Here is a 15,779-nt window from a genome sequence, read left to right as displayed (position 1 = left end):
CCCATACAGTTTCAGATTTGAGTGTTACACGCTAACGGGTCCAATGCCAGAACTGTACCAGAAATACCTCACCACTCTATCGATGGTATGGAGATGGTCCCTGTCTCATAAATTAAGTTAAAAAGGTGTAGGCCATGGCTTATCCTAGAAAACGGTAACTTATATTTCTCTTTGTAATATATATATATATATATATATATATATATAATATGTGCATTTATATGGGTGTATTAAAGGATAGGGATATAAACTATCTTCTGTTTAATGGTCTCTTCTCTTTTGGAAAATAAATGAGAATTTAATTAACTTAAATTCTTTGTACTTCTTGTACTTATTTTAAGAAAATACTCTGATTGGTGTCAAACATGCATGTTATCTTAATTTCTATGCCAGATGCTCTTAATATTGATTGCTCTCTTTCCTTTCTCATTCCCTTAGCTCAGATTGGAATTTTCATGATTTTCTCGATGCTATCAGAATATTTTACTTATATGTCTATTTGTGACCATATCTATTTTCCTACCTAGGTTTCTAGATTTCTTTAAGACCAAAATGTGTACCTTTGTATTTTTCCACAATCTGACTCTAAGCCTTGTACACAGTAATTCTTAAGTAAATACAGATAGCTTTTGCTGGATTAGGACTACTGGCAGAAGGATTTTGTGGAGTGGATTATGCAATATAATTTTCCTTTACTTAATATAAATGGTGAGGCTGGTCTCATCCTTATACTAGGAAATAAGGTACTAGCAGTCATATAGTATAGCAATTAAGAGTGTCAGCTCTAGAGCTAGATTGTGTGGATCTGAAATCCTGGCTATTCACCTCTTCTCAATATCTTCATTTGTAAAAGGTGATAATAATTGGACATACCTCACAGGGTGTCAAGACTATAAATTAGCTAATACATTGCAGAGTAATTAGTGCTTATACAAATTAAACTTTAGCAATGCAAATAAACAGGAAAACCTAGAAATTCTGACTGGGGAATCAAGAAAGTCATGGTTAAAAGGGTAAGTAATTTTTAAGCTAGAATTTGGTATCCGGAATTTCATTAGTACTTTATAGGTCAGTGAGCTGCTGTGATACATCAACACGGATATTATAACTTTTCAGAAACACTTTTCTTATATAAGACATTACCAATATTGAAAAAATCTTGTCTAATAATTTTGTCAGAAGAATTATTCTTATTTTACTAATTATACAATTTTGGAAAATACTGTGTTGTAACTAATATAGAAAAAATAACTTTTGCATCATTTTTGGCTCTCCTATGAGATTTATTCTAGAACACCTTTTAGAAAAACTTCATTCTCATAACTTGGACAAAAACTTAGATTCTGGGGTAATCAACTATCTTAAAACAGATCACTAAGCCTTCAGAGTCCAGGACTGAATAACATATTTGTCTCTCTTTTGTAAAACAAAATGAAACACACATTTACGAAATGAAACTGCTAAGAATGAGTCGTTGCATACGTAACAAGCACTCATTCATTCACCTGTCTAGTACGTGTTCTGATAATTCCCATAAAGGAAGAACAAGGTGCTTTAGAAGTTGTAACCAATAAAGTTTTACTCTATGTCAAGAGCACTCATAACTTAAAATTCAAGCTTGTAACTCTCTGTCTTCATATCTGTATTTGGATCCTTATATTTTCAAGCTTAAAGTAAACCTAAATCAAAATTTTATTGGGAACAAATAAGCAAATATTTATTATCAAAATTCCTTCTCCAAAATATTCCTTTGATTCTTATTTATAAATTCTGTACTTTATTAATCACCCAAACTTTTATTATTAAATATTAATAAAAAAGTCATTTTTGTGTCTTTGATTTTGTAATATAGTCTTTGTAAAGGAAAAATAATTGTCCATTATCATGAAAAAAGAATTTCTATGTTTACTTTCTCCCATACTTACTCATTCTAAGAACTGAAGAAATCAATATAAATCTTGGTAGTGGAAACATGAATTAACGCTTTACAATCCTTTATACTTTTGTGCTTCTTAAAAATATTCGATATGCCAAGATATGGAAGCAACCCAAGTGCCCACCAATAGTTGAATGGATAAAGAAGATGTGGTGTATATACATACAAAGAAATATCACTGAGCTATAAAAAAAGATGAAATCTTGCCATTTGAGATAATGTGAATGGACCTAGAGAGTATTATGCTAAGTGAAATAAGTCAGACAGAAAAAAACAAATATTGTACGATTTCACTCATATGTGGAATCTATAAAACAAAACAAATAAGCAAACATAACAAAACAGAAATAGAGTTATAGATACAGAGAACAAACAGGTGGTTGCCAGAAGTGGGGCAGGGGAGGAAAGAAATAGGTGATGGAGATTAAGAGGTACAAACTTCCAGTTGTAAAGTAAATGAGCAATGGGTATGAAATGTAAAGTGTGGGGAATATAGTCAATAACTATGTAATACCTTTGTGTGCTGACATACTGTAAGTAGACTTATCATGGTGATCATTTTGAAATGTGTAGAAATATCAAATCATATTGTTGTATAACAGGAACTAACATAGTATTATAGGTCAATTATACTTCAAAAATAAAAAAACAAACTAATAGAAAAAGGAGATAAGATGTGTGGTTACCAGAGGCAGGGGGTGGGGAGAGGAGGAATTGGATAAAGACAGTCAAAAGGTATATATATATATTCATAACTTATATATTCATAACCTATATATTTATTCATAACCTAAAATTTTTAATTTGGGGGAAAGCCAATTTAATACTATAATTAAGAAATTCTTAAACATATTAAACTATGCAAGTTAATTCTCACACAATTAAATATAGTAAGGTTTTTTTATTTAGCATATGTCATTATTATTCATTATATTTGTTCACTAAAAATGAAATGGTCAGAAAGGGAAATAACCTCATGACAATTTAAAAACTCATATCCATGACAGATTTGTCTTATAATGTTTTACTTCATACTAGGGAGTTTAAGCCTTGGCATTCACAATGTACCACCTTATGAGCCTTGCATAGAACCTTCAGTCAGATTTTATTACATTTAATACGGAGCTCCAGTCATTATCCCAACAGTCAAGTCTGCATTTGAAATTTGGACTGTACATTACACATTGGCAGTAGATGTTCCCATATTTTAAAATAACAGGAATAAAGTTGTGATTTCTTTTAGTTTCTCTTAGTGATTGTTACTTTGTGAGTTGGTATGGAATTAATGACAGGCTATCTTCATGTGCACTTTTTAACTGAGGATTTTAAAGGACTAGAAGATTAACAGATATCAAGGGAATTTAAGAGATTGATTTTGAAAGTCACTTAAATTAACAACAAATAGAAAGACCCCAAACAGCCAAAGTAATCCTGAGAAGTTAAAACAGCTGGAGGAATCAGACTCCCTGACTTCAGACTATACTACAAAGCTACAGTAATCAAAACAGTATGGTACTGGCACAAAAACAGAAACATAGATTAAGGGAACAGGATAGAAAGCCTAGAAATAAACCCACACATCTATGGTTAATTAACCTTCAACAAAGGAGGCAGGAATATATGATGGAGAAAAGACAGTCTCTTCAGCAAGTGGTTGGGTGTTGACAGCCACATGTAAATCAATGAAGTTAGAAACTCCCTCACACCATACACAAAAATAAACTCAAAATGGATCAAAGACTTAAATGTAAGGCCAGACACTATAAAACTCTTAGAGGAAAACATAGGCAGAACACTCTTTGACATAAATCACAGCATAAATCACTCTGACATAAATCACACAAACATAGGCAGAACACTCTTTGGCATAATCACAGCAATATCTTTTTTGATCCACCACCCAGAGTAATAAAAATAAAGAAATGGGACCTAATTAAACTTAAAAGCTTCTGCACAGCAAAGGAAATCATAAACAAATGAAAAGACAACCCACAGAATAGGAGAAAATATTTGCAAATGAAGCAACAGACAAAGGATTAGTCTCCAAAATATACAAATAGCTCATGCAGCTCAATATCAAAAAAACAAACAACCCAATCAAAAAATGGGCAGAAGACCTAAAAAGACATTTCTCCAAAGAATATATACTGATGGCTAACAGTCACATGAAAAGATGCTCAACATCACTAGTTATTAGAGAAATGCAAATCAAAACTACAATGAGGTATCACCTCACACCAGTCAGAATGGCCATCATCAAAAAGTCTACAAACAATAAAGGCTGGAGAGCATGTGAGAAAAGGGAACCCTCCTACACTGTTGGTGGGAATGTAAATTGGTACAACCACTACAGATAACAGTATGGAGGTTCCTTAAAAAACGAAAAATAGAACTACCATATGATCCAGCAATCCCACTCCTGGGCATATATCCACAGAAAACCATAATCTGAAAAGACACATGTACCCCAATGTTCACTGCAGCACTATTTACAATCGCCAACACATGGAAGCAACCATCAACAGAGGAGTGGATAAAGATGTGGTACATATATACATTGGAATATTACTCAGCCATAAAAAAGAATGAAATAATACCATTTGTAGCAATATGAATGGACCTAGATACTATCATACTAAACAAAGTAAGTCAGAGAAAGACAAATATCATATAATATCACTCATATGTGGAATCTAATTTTTAAAAATGGTACAAATGAGTTTACTCACAAAACAGAAACAAACTTACAGATATCAACAACAAGCTTACGGTTACCAAAGGGGAAATATGGTGGGGAGGGATAAATCGGGAGCTTGGGATGAACATACACACACTACTACATATAAGATAGATATCCAACAAGGATCTACTGTATAGCACAGGGAACTCTACTCAATATTTTGTAATAACCTATATGAGAAAAGAATCTAAAAAAGAATAAATATATGTGTATGTATAACTGAATCACTTTGCTGTACATGTGAAACACAACATTGTAAATCAACTATATTTCAATAAAATCAAAATTAAAACAACAACAAAAACAAATAGAAGGTTTTCTTTTAAAACCATGTTAATAGCTGGGTGCTACTGAATGAAAAATAACAAACACAAAAGGAAGTTTTTTTAAATACTAATATTAGAGGTCAAAAAACAGATGATACTGAGTTCTAAAATAGTGTGCTAATTTATCTTTATAAAATGTGAAGTGGACAGGTTTGATTAGTGAAATGACTAATTTTTCTAAATCTTTAGTTCTTTCCCACATATATGTTAAAGTTATAAAAGAAGGCTGGAGACAATAAGCTAGACTTGTTTGAAGAGACTGACAATTTAAATGTGAATAAGGGTCTATCACTCAATAACAAGGCAAATGACAGGAAGAAATACAACTAAAAATGCCAGGATTTCAGATATCTTTAAGAATCTACCATAGAGATATGTATGATTGTGAACAAATACACCTGTGAAAACAATATGCCTATGTTTTTTCAAAAATAGTTGCATATATAAAAAACCTTTATACCAAATTATGAAAGCTTAGAAGACAATATTAGATATTTTTAAATAGTCTAAAAACAATGGAAGAAGTAAAAATCATATATTCTACATTATTTTCTTCTAGTGTACTTGTACGTTAAAATAAAGAATTTTCATTTCCATGGGTAAACAAATAGAACCAAAGTGTTGAGATTGTGTGTTTATACATACATTCAATATTCATAATCATATATGTACATACAATGTATACTATGTATGATAAATTTTTTTAAAATTCCTGTACAATGAGAAATGCTATTCCCCAAATTGTGGGTAAATAGCAACAGCCTGTGGTCATTTCTGATGTTGCACTTTTACTATTTATTTACTTTAAGTATAAATATAATATTTAAGCATTTGCTTTAAGTATTACTTACAGTATTGCAGTATTCATTTACAATAAATATTCCGTTTACCTGTCCTAATAGCTGTGAAATGCCCTCTATTCATATCCTCCTCCCCACAAAGCACCACCTTTTAGGAAATAAAATCTGGAACTTAAAAATCTGATTAGCTAGTCTTTGGCTATTGGGGAGGGGGGTTACTACATTCCACCTAAAAACATAGCAAACTTCCAAATCTTGCAGACACTGGCATACTCTATGATACAGTTCACATCCTGATTTGACTCTAAGGATGATTCAGATCTCATAGGTCTTAGTAAGGAGTTTAGATTGTGTAATCAAGGCAGTGAAAATCATTAGAAAGTACTAAGCAGAAGACAGTGAAATGACATTTTAAAAACACTGTGTCGGGGGTCTATATGGATTAGTGTGGAGAGATAGATGTGAGGATGGGGCATGAGGAATCTGTGTTAGCAGCCCAGGTGAGAGATGAGGGTGGCTTCACCAAAGGTGGTGGCAGCAAAGGTGGTGCAGGATGGACACAGTTAGAACATATTAGAAATACTTTTAAAGGACCTTTTGATGGATTAAAAGTGGAGCTAAGGAATCAAGAATGAATACTAGGTTTTCTCACTTAAGTAACTATGTCACGAGATAAGGAAGACTGAGGACAAACGGGTCGGTTTTACCGAGAGTTGCGCTTTAGACATGACAAGTTAGAGGCACCTGTTACCCATCCCTGTGGAGACACAGGAGGCAATCAGAATAGCAGATCTGGAGTTCACAAGCTGAGGAAGCCCAGCAGGAGGTTGTCATTTGAAAGTCATCAACGTATAGATGATACTTACACTTTGAGCCTAGAGTCATTCATTTATTCATCTATCCAACAAATATTTACTGAGCACCTCAGATGAACCAGGTACTGTTCTAAGTGTTAGGAATACAACACTGAAAAAATTCAGATAAAAATCCTTGCCTTTACGGGGCTAAGATTCTATATGCAGAGATCCCCTAAAAAGAAAATGTAGAAGGCAAGAAGAGAATCCAGGACTGATCTCTGGGGCATCCCACCTTGATTGGATGACAGCACAAGGAGAAGCCCACAGAGAATAGAGTGGAAAAGCTGCCTGGAGAAGATAAACCAGAAGACTGTGGTGTCACAGAAGCCAAGAGAAAAAGTGACTCACCCATTTGAGTTCTTTGTTAACAACTGTACAACTTTGTAAATGCCTGCTGAGGTGTGGAGAAAGATTAGAAAGAGAAAATGATTTTTAAATTAGGTGATAAGGAGATTGTTTGTGTCCTTAAGACTCAGTGAAATGGAAGATGGCTTCTGTATTTAAGCGGACTGAGGCAAAAATTGAGAGGAGGGTAACAAACTGGAGGCAATAAGTGTGGACTTTGGTAAGTTTTACTGTCAAGGGAAGTTAAGAAGTAGGCAAGTGGCAGGAGGACAAATAGTTAGATTTATGTGTGATGTCTGCAAGCCCTTACCAGAGTGTATGACACATAGTTAACATTCAATAAACACTATACATTATTGTTGATGATAAATGATTTTTAAATTCAATAGTTTGCATTAAAAAATAGTTTACTGACAGGGGGTTGTCACCAAACCTGAGAGTTATGGATTTTCCACTGTAAGTCTTAAAATTAGTTCAGATTACAGAGAGACTGAATTCACAAATGATTAAGTACAAATTACCAATAAAGATAGGTAGCATTTTTCTTCTATTAAATTGGCAATTTTTTAAAGTATAATATTCAATGTTGGTAAAAGTGCAAGGAAGTGAATCTTAAACTGAATTTACAGGGATACAACCTTTCTGAAAATTCATATGTATTAAAAGCCTTTAAAATGTGCTTGCTTTTAGTTTTGTTTGTTTTTTCCGTGAATCTCATTAGAGTATATTTAATGGAAGAGAAATTATAAAGTTAAAGAAACACAGAAGTCAGATATTTAAAAAAAAGAAACTCGAAATATACACTTTCTGTAAGTAGCATCTGATGTGGGACGGTTTGCATAAATTTGCTGAAATACCCATCCATTCAGAGTTTTTTTTTTTTAACCTCAAGGCTAATTATTGTAAAGTTCTATACTTAATGTCAGCCTTCAAGACCACCCAGAGTTTTCTGCAGGAAGGCAGAATGGTCACCTTCTTAGTGGGGTGAGCTTCTAAGAGCGCAAATACCTGAAAGCCAGTCTCTGGGTTGATTTTGCTTGTTTTCCCTATTTTCTGGAATCAGTGCCAGGTTAATAGTCATATTCATCAGAGTATTTAATGGTTAGGGATCTGTTTCCCCAATAGTCCCTGGCTCCCTTTTAGCAACCGTATTCTTAGAACAGTACGGTTCAAATCTGGGCTACTTGAGTGGGGCTCAGAGAGCCATACCAAATAACTTTGCTTTGTATAAAATTTGGTGGCCCTGGAATATAGCTGGCACGCTAAGTGAAAGGTGGAATTCCTCAAAGGACAACAAAACCAGTCCAGTGTCTTGGAATGAGATGATTCTGACATGATGGGGATCACTGCTGATCCTATAAAACTAGACTATTCAGACTTTCACTGCCTAGAGATAGGACTCATTTCACAAGGCAGTGCCATTATATTTTCTTCTCGAAACTGAGTTTTTACACCAGCCCATAATATCTTATTTTAGTACTTGACAAGGTTTGAAATGTTTTTATTATTTCATTTGAGCTTTAGAGTAATGTTATACCCATTTAAGGTGTTGAGAAACTCAGATTCAGAGACTGCATCCCCTATGTAATAATAAGATTTCCTTATCCACTGAGAGCAAAATCCCAAAAGGTGACACAATACACGGCAGAAAGGCTACAAAGCGTGAGCGGGTATGAGGGTGTTGCATCAACTTACCTCTGCCCTTTAAAGGCCGTTGGGAATACATGGGCAAGGCTATCTTTGCACTAGCTGCTTCTTACATATGGCCCAAAGCATGCTTCCGGCACCAGTGTCTTCAGAAGAGGTGTGAAAAAACTTCTCTCTGAGTCCAGGAGAGTGGGCTGTTCAAATCCTCCTGGAGACAAAAGAAAGAATTGGTTCCAGTGCCTTTTTCAATCCTAACAGCTTTCAGATGACACATTGGGAGTCATTTATACAGACTTGAATATACCCCAAAGCGTTCCTCGCCAAGCCTTCCCACAGTCTACATGAGCCAATGCAGATCACTTTATTTAAAAAGGTTATATGTTATGTAAAACCCACACTACTAGCTGCCTTAGATTTTTCTCTACCCCTACTTGGACTTCTGAGGGGTTTCCTCCATATTTTCCGTCTTTAGCTATAGACTGACTGATTTATTGTCACCCATAAAGCAATGTTCATTTTAATACCCCACCTTCCAAAGGTACCACCATTGGAAGTTCTGCTCAGTTCATCAAAAAACCTACAGCTTAGTAGTCACTTCCTCTGCCAGTCGACAAGCAAACTATAATTTCAAGAGGCGACACTTTATAGACTAGTAAATCAAACCAATATACTGTGCAGCTTATGCCTAAAATGTTGCTTTTTTTCTGATAGGAAACTCTCAGGGTCACCTGTGCATCTCTGCCTTGACCTATGGGTCAACTGTATTTAACCTCCTGCTACAGGAGGATGCTTCAGCAAAATCTGTTATCCTACTAGTTCTTCTCAGCAACTGGAAAGTCTGCCTTATATATTTTTGAAGACTCTGAGTATATTTTAACGCCAAAAGGTACTCTTTGCGGTGACTTACTGGACCGGGGAGACATTACTGGCCATTTGGTCTAGACCAAATGTCCTACCTCTGGGAAAGCCCTTGGAGGGCACTCTTGCCGCTGACCTATAACTTGGAAAATAAGGTTTTATTCCTAATTATCTATTATTATAGCTACTATTTTAATTTTGCATGATGCCTTTCATTCTACTGTGGTAACAAATGGGTTACTTTATATTTTTTGTTCATATTTACAACCAGCCATTAAGTAGGTAGCTTTAAATAAGATTTACATGGGTAATATTTTAGAGATGAGAGGTAATCCCCTACCGTGCTACAGACCTGACCCATTTCATGTATAAATTTCAATGAAATAGCAACAAAGGAAACACGGGCAAAACATTTGCTGATGGGCATTGGTCACCCATTATCTTTAGCTTCTTTTACTTTATCTGCCTTATAATATCATTTTTATTCTTCCATAATTAAGCCTATAGGATTTTCATTAACATAAATTCTGGTTCAAACAATTCCAGGTTCCATTGCTGTCATGTAATTTCAGGCTCTGCTTGTTGGTTGATCGGCAACTTCACGCTTCATATATGCAAATATAGTTAAAATGCAATTCCCCTATTTTGAGAAGATATAGCAAAACTAGGTCTTTATAAATATAAATATTTTAAAACCATTAAAGAGAAATATGTATTCATACTTTTATTCATAACTTGAGTATACATTTATATTTTAAAGGGTATAATTTAAATTTTATGAATACAAACTAAATTTTATTTATAAATTAAAAGAGTACAAGTTCATATATATGTGTGTGCACATTTTTTCCTAGATTTTTAAAATGCGCACTTAAGGAAATATGTATACAAACTCAATTTCTAGATTTCATGTTGGAGTCTGCTAGTAAATGCAATAAGCAATTTTATCAAATCAGTTTTTTATTATTTATTTGCTAGAAATGAAAACAACATGAAATTATACTTTAATAGTGGATTGCCATTGCAATTATAAGTTATCTTCCCCAACCATCTCTATTTTTGGTAGATGATTAGTGCCCCGTGGGATCTAGAGACTTCTTTGATCGAAAGCTGTTTGTTTTCTACACGCTGCAATTATATATTACACATATACCAATGATGAGTAGCCTCATGTGTTGGGATAAATATCGTATTATAAGTTCAAATGCTTAGATACTTTTTCAATGTTTATTTGAGCTGAGCAAAACATAGTCGTTTGAGTTCACAGGGGGCTTACATAAACCTTTAGGGGGAGAATTTCAGCTCACAGGGGTTTGTAAGCAGATGGCATATGCAAGCAATCACACTTCTCCTTGGTGGGAGGAATGGCATTCTCAGGGTAACAAAATAAGGGAGGGAAGTGCCATGACAAGTCTGTTCTCAGAGTCTCCACCTGGGCTTTCCCCACAAGGCAAAGATACTAAGCATAAGTTTGAGGGATAACATGGAATCAGAATACAGTGAAGTGCCTCTCTCAAAACCTTCAGACTGGCCCACCCCCATTCTCCCTCTGGGAGTCTTGGAAGCAAGTTGAACCATCCCACTGTTCAGAACTGAGGTGAAATTTTGCAGGAATTTGATGAGATTATGTTTAGGAAGTTAGAACCCAGAAGTACCCATTTCTTGTCCCCATAGTGTGCCACCTGTGGTGCTACAAGCAAGAAATAATTTCAAAATGGGAATCAAAGGACACGTTTGTAATAGTTGGACCAGCACCCAGTTCTTCAATGAACAGAACTCTGGAAAATTTGGGCAGGAATACATGTAAGAAGAGCCCTCCAACTTCCAACCAGCTCTATCCATTCTCCACCTAAATCTTGGGAGGATCATTCTGCCCAATGTTATAAGAACACAAAGCAGTGACCAGTAAACTAAGGTAAAAAGAGAGAGAGATAGGAGAACAATCTGGCCCCAAGGAAAGCCCTAAACCAGTTTAGCGAGTGCACAAAATTGGCATGAGTGGGGAGCAGAACAGGGGAAAGAGAAAGGAAAAAAAGAGAAATGAGAAGGGAAGGGAAGTGAAAAGAAGGAAAGGAAAGGGGGAATGTTTCTTAACCCTCAGTGACCGCACTCACTGGCAAATGTGTCTCAATCAAAATCCTACAGGCTGGCAGAAACCATAGCAATGCTTCCCCCTGAGAGGGGAAATAAAGAAAGAAACGGACACAGATTTGGTCAGAGAAGATGTTTTTGTCCTCTCTTCCCCACCAAACCACTGTGTTTTAAAATAACCAGGGATGTCTAACCAGACCTTAGGTCATCCCCTCTGAAAAATACTACGAATACAACAGATGTCTGTGGGACAGAACCTGGCACTCAGATACACTCTAGGACAGATCTACAACTTGACCCCTGAAACCACACAAACACACCAAAGCTGACTCCTTTCATTTTGGTTAAACTGGAAATAAACTTGTTTATTAAAGGCTAGGAGGGCAGAGAGATGACTGACAGGACTTTACACTCTTACTAGCATGTCTACTTATAATAAATATATATTTCTAAGGAACTCTTTTCCATCTAGGTCAACATAGATCTACTCAGGGTGACACAGAAGACATATTGCTGCAAAGAAAAAATGAAGGGTACTACCATGTTCAAAGAATTTTACTCCAAGCTCGCTTCATATACACTGAAACAGTCCTGAAATATAATACCTAAATAGAAAGATGATTTCTCTATGTCATACCACTTTCTTAGCGGCTGTTACTCCTCAACTGTGAACTTAAACTTGTTCTAGTCTTTTGTATCTATTTCCCTCAAATCCACAAGTGTAACACTTGGCAATGCTGCTCATAGTTGAAGTTCCATCACTTTCCTGGTACCGTCCAGCTTACCCCATGATAATAAATATTTTATGTATGTACAAATATGTACAAGTTATTGTATAAATGAAGAAAATACCATGCTAAATCCTGAAAATGTGGGATTTAGGGTCCTCACTAAATCAATGGACTATATCTTGAAAGCTGTTAAAAGAAAAAAAAAGGTAATACCAATTCCAGTCATTTATGTCTACTACTCACAATCTATGCCTAAACAACAATGCTGCTCAATAATGAGCGTGCACACCTTTAAATGTGAAGGTTGTATCTGATTAGAACACAAAACACCACTCAGATATACACAGACTCACAGTGAGTTGTTCATACAGCAGAACCACACCAAGCTTTAAAAAGAAAGAACGAACTTTGGTCTACGGTTACAACAGAATGAAAAGAAAAGTATGAGTAATTCCAAAGGAAGAATAAACAAGATTTGGTGATCTGGAAAATGGGTAAGTAAAAAGAGGAAGATCTCAGAAGTATATTGAAGACCTGAAAATCATTTAAGTTTTATTCCATTAATTTAACAGTTGTTTTACTCGTCACAGACACGAGGAGAAACAAGATATTTACAAGGAGCAGTTTTTAGGATTCTTTTATTTCAAAGTAGGGCAGATGAGCTGGCTTCTACAATGGGAGGTAAACCAGAATCGAGGAGGATATTGTGGAAGTCTTGGCTTGTGCTTTCAGATGACAATGGGGCAGCTAGAGAAGGGCTCATGATGAGGTGGTTCAGTGAAGGCAGATGTGACAAGATGACAAATGTGCATTGGGATTACAAAAATATGGGGGGGGATCTGATAAAAAACTGGGTTTCCTACAGTAAATTTGTGTGGGTTATTGGACATTAGAGCAAAGTATATTCTCCATATTTATTTTTTCCGTATGGGACATTTGGAACTGAAAAAGGGCTTTAGAGAAAAACTAGTGAAATCTGATGGAGTTTAGTTAATAATAATAATAACAATAATAAAATATGAAGCTTAGCTCATAGTAATGTATCAAAGTTGGTTCATTAGCTGTGACAAACCGACCATAATGATGTAAGGTGTTAGCAATAGAGTAGTATATGGGAACTCTCTGTACTCTCTTTGAAACTTTTCTGTAAATCTAAAACTATTCTAAAATAAAATGTTTCCTTAAAAACCAAAAAAAAAAAAAAGTAAAAAAGCACTTGTTAGTACATGCAAGTTTAAAATTTCAGCCTATATGTTTAGATCAGTTCTTACATGTAGTAACTCTTCAATAAATTATAATTATTATTATGAGTAAATGCACAATGTACAAACATTTAAGAGTTTAAGTAAGAGTTGTACCTGATAAAAAGAAAGTTTTAGAAAAATTGATTTAGTGCCTATGTGGTAGTTGGCTTTGGATAAGGCAATAGAGGCTGTAGATTCTGGGAGACCCTTAAGAAAAATTTTCATCTCTCTGTACCTTTGTTTCTACATCTGTAAAATGCTGAATCTAAGTTTACCTACCTCATAGGGTTTTTGTGAGGAATAAGTGAGTTATTAAAGGTAAAGTTCTTAGAACAGTGCTTGACATTTAGAAAGAGTCCAATAAGTATTATTTATTATATCATCATTTTTATCATTGCATTATTATTATATTGAGCCTTGCTGAAGAAAAGAATAACAATGGTATTGACAAAATGGGGGGAGAGGGAACAGGAAAGAAACAGTAATTTTGAAGAAGAAGAATGATCAGCTAAGAAAGAAATATCTAGTAGAGATTTGGCAACATGAGATTAGAAAACTTTTCATAGACATGATCATTTAAATATGAGAATAAATAAAATCTCTGAGACTGTGGAAAAAGAAGCGAGCCAAGATCTCAGCCTTTAAAAAGTAATCTCAGCTAAAGGGTAGAAAAAGGTGGAGAAACTCATGAAGGAAAAGAAGAAAAAGATATAGAAAAGAAGAATCAAACAGGCTATCTAGTCTCAGAGGGAAGAGAATAAGAATTTATAAAAAAAAAGAAGAGGGGGTCAGCCCTATGGAAGACCTCAGAAGACATCAAAGGTCTAAGAAAAGCAAGAAGACTCAATTATGACCTGAAACAAATAGCTCAAATAAGGAGAGAAGCCAAAGAATGGTTTTATTCATTATATATACTATTATTGTCTATTTTCCACCCCATGAATATAAGTCTCCCCAGGGCAAGGATTTTGTCTAATTTATTCATTGATGTATGTACATAGTAGGCATTCAATAATATATGGTGAATTAAGGAATAAATAGTTCTCAAACCAGGTCCATAATTTTTAAAATAGTCTATATTGTAATACTATGGTGGAATCAATGAGAAAGTAGCTATTGTGAAAAATTACTTGACAATACTAACTTTCATGAAGAAAATAATGGAACTAGGACTATAGAATTTCAAACTAGCAATAACAAATTTATTTTTTTCCAGGAAAAAAATCCAATAATAAATATCACCAAGTAAGTCTAGCATTAATTATATTTAGCTTTTTATCCAGAGGAATGGACATCTTTCCCAGCACCTCCAAGACTATAATTATCCTGTACATTCTTCTCACCTTTGCTGCTCATTGTAAAATAAACTTTTATGACAATTTAGAAGTGAAATTTCTGATTTTTAGAAAAATTTGAAGTCTGGGGTGGTAGAGAAAAAAAGAATGCCAAAGTCAAATCTTGTTTGAAGATTAGGTTATCAATATTCTTTATGATAATACTAAAACATGAGGTCAAATATTTTATAGATACAGGGGGGAAAAAGAAGTAGGATGTAAAAATTTCCAAAACACTAGACAGATTTTTTTCAAGGAACAAAGTCTACATGATCATTTCATATAAGTCAAAAATTAAGTGGATGCAAATAACAGGAAGAAAAGAAAACAAAAAATAAGATGTTAGGAATAAGATATAGAAGAGGTCATAATAAATATGACTGGACTAAAAAAGCCCCTTTTAAAAGACCAAACATTCAGTTTGAATAAACAAAAAAGAAAATCTATAAATGCTGTTTTTTGGAGACATAGTTAAAATGACACAGAAGGATTGAAAAAAAGAAAAGTAAAAATATATCAGAAATGAAAATAAGCAAGTTTGAAAATAATTTATCAGTAAGTGTCCTGGCAGAAAATATTTAGCACATTCAGCTTGGATAATTTAAAGAGAGTTTAATAAAAAGAAAGGATGGGCAGGGTTTAGGAAAACCAGCACTATTTATAGCAGGAAATTCTTACCACACCTAAGTCTGCATGGGTAAAGGGAGGGAGCTATGACAGGAACTCATGGGCTATAAGGAGAGGGCCATCTGACAGGAGCTGTGACCTTTGGTCAAAACCTAGAGTCACATGGAAACTCCACAAGGAAGGAGCCTGTGGAAGACGTATCCCAACTTCATTCTCCTCCTTCCCTGAGATGTCTTGCCAGTG

General features: G+C 34.6%; 1 long non-coding RNA gene across 2 annotated transcripts in view; it reads right to left on the bottom strand.

Moving 5' to 3' along the window:
* Positions 1 to 15,779, bottom strand: part of LOC307181676 — a 97,496-nt gene that overhangs the window by 25,429 nt on the left and 56,288 nt on the right. For both annotated transcript variants that reach the window (XR_013827003.1, XR_013827004.1), the window contains exon 9: positions 8,700 to 8,859. This is a non-coding gene — a long non-coding RNA (uncharacterized lncRNA). The remainder of the gene's footprint in view (positions 1 to 8,699; positions 8,860 to 15,779) is intronic.

Source organism: Stenella coeruleoalba (genome assembly GCF_951394435.1).
Source record: "Stenella coeruleoalba genome assembly, chromosome: 2".
Classification (NCBI taxonomy): Eukaryota; Metazoa; Chordata; class Mammalia; order Artiodactyla; family Delphinidae; genus Stenella; species Stenella coeruleoalba.
The sequence above is the reverse complement of the archived record's forward strand: the minus strand, read 5'-3'. Positions and strand labels throughout refer to the sequence as shown.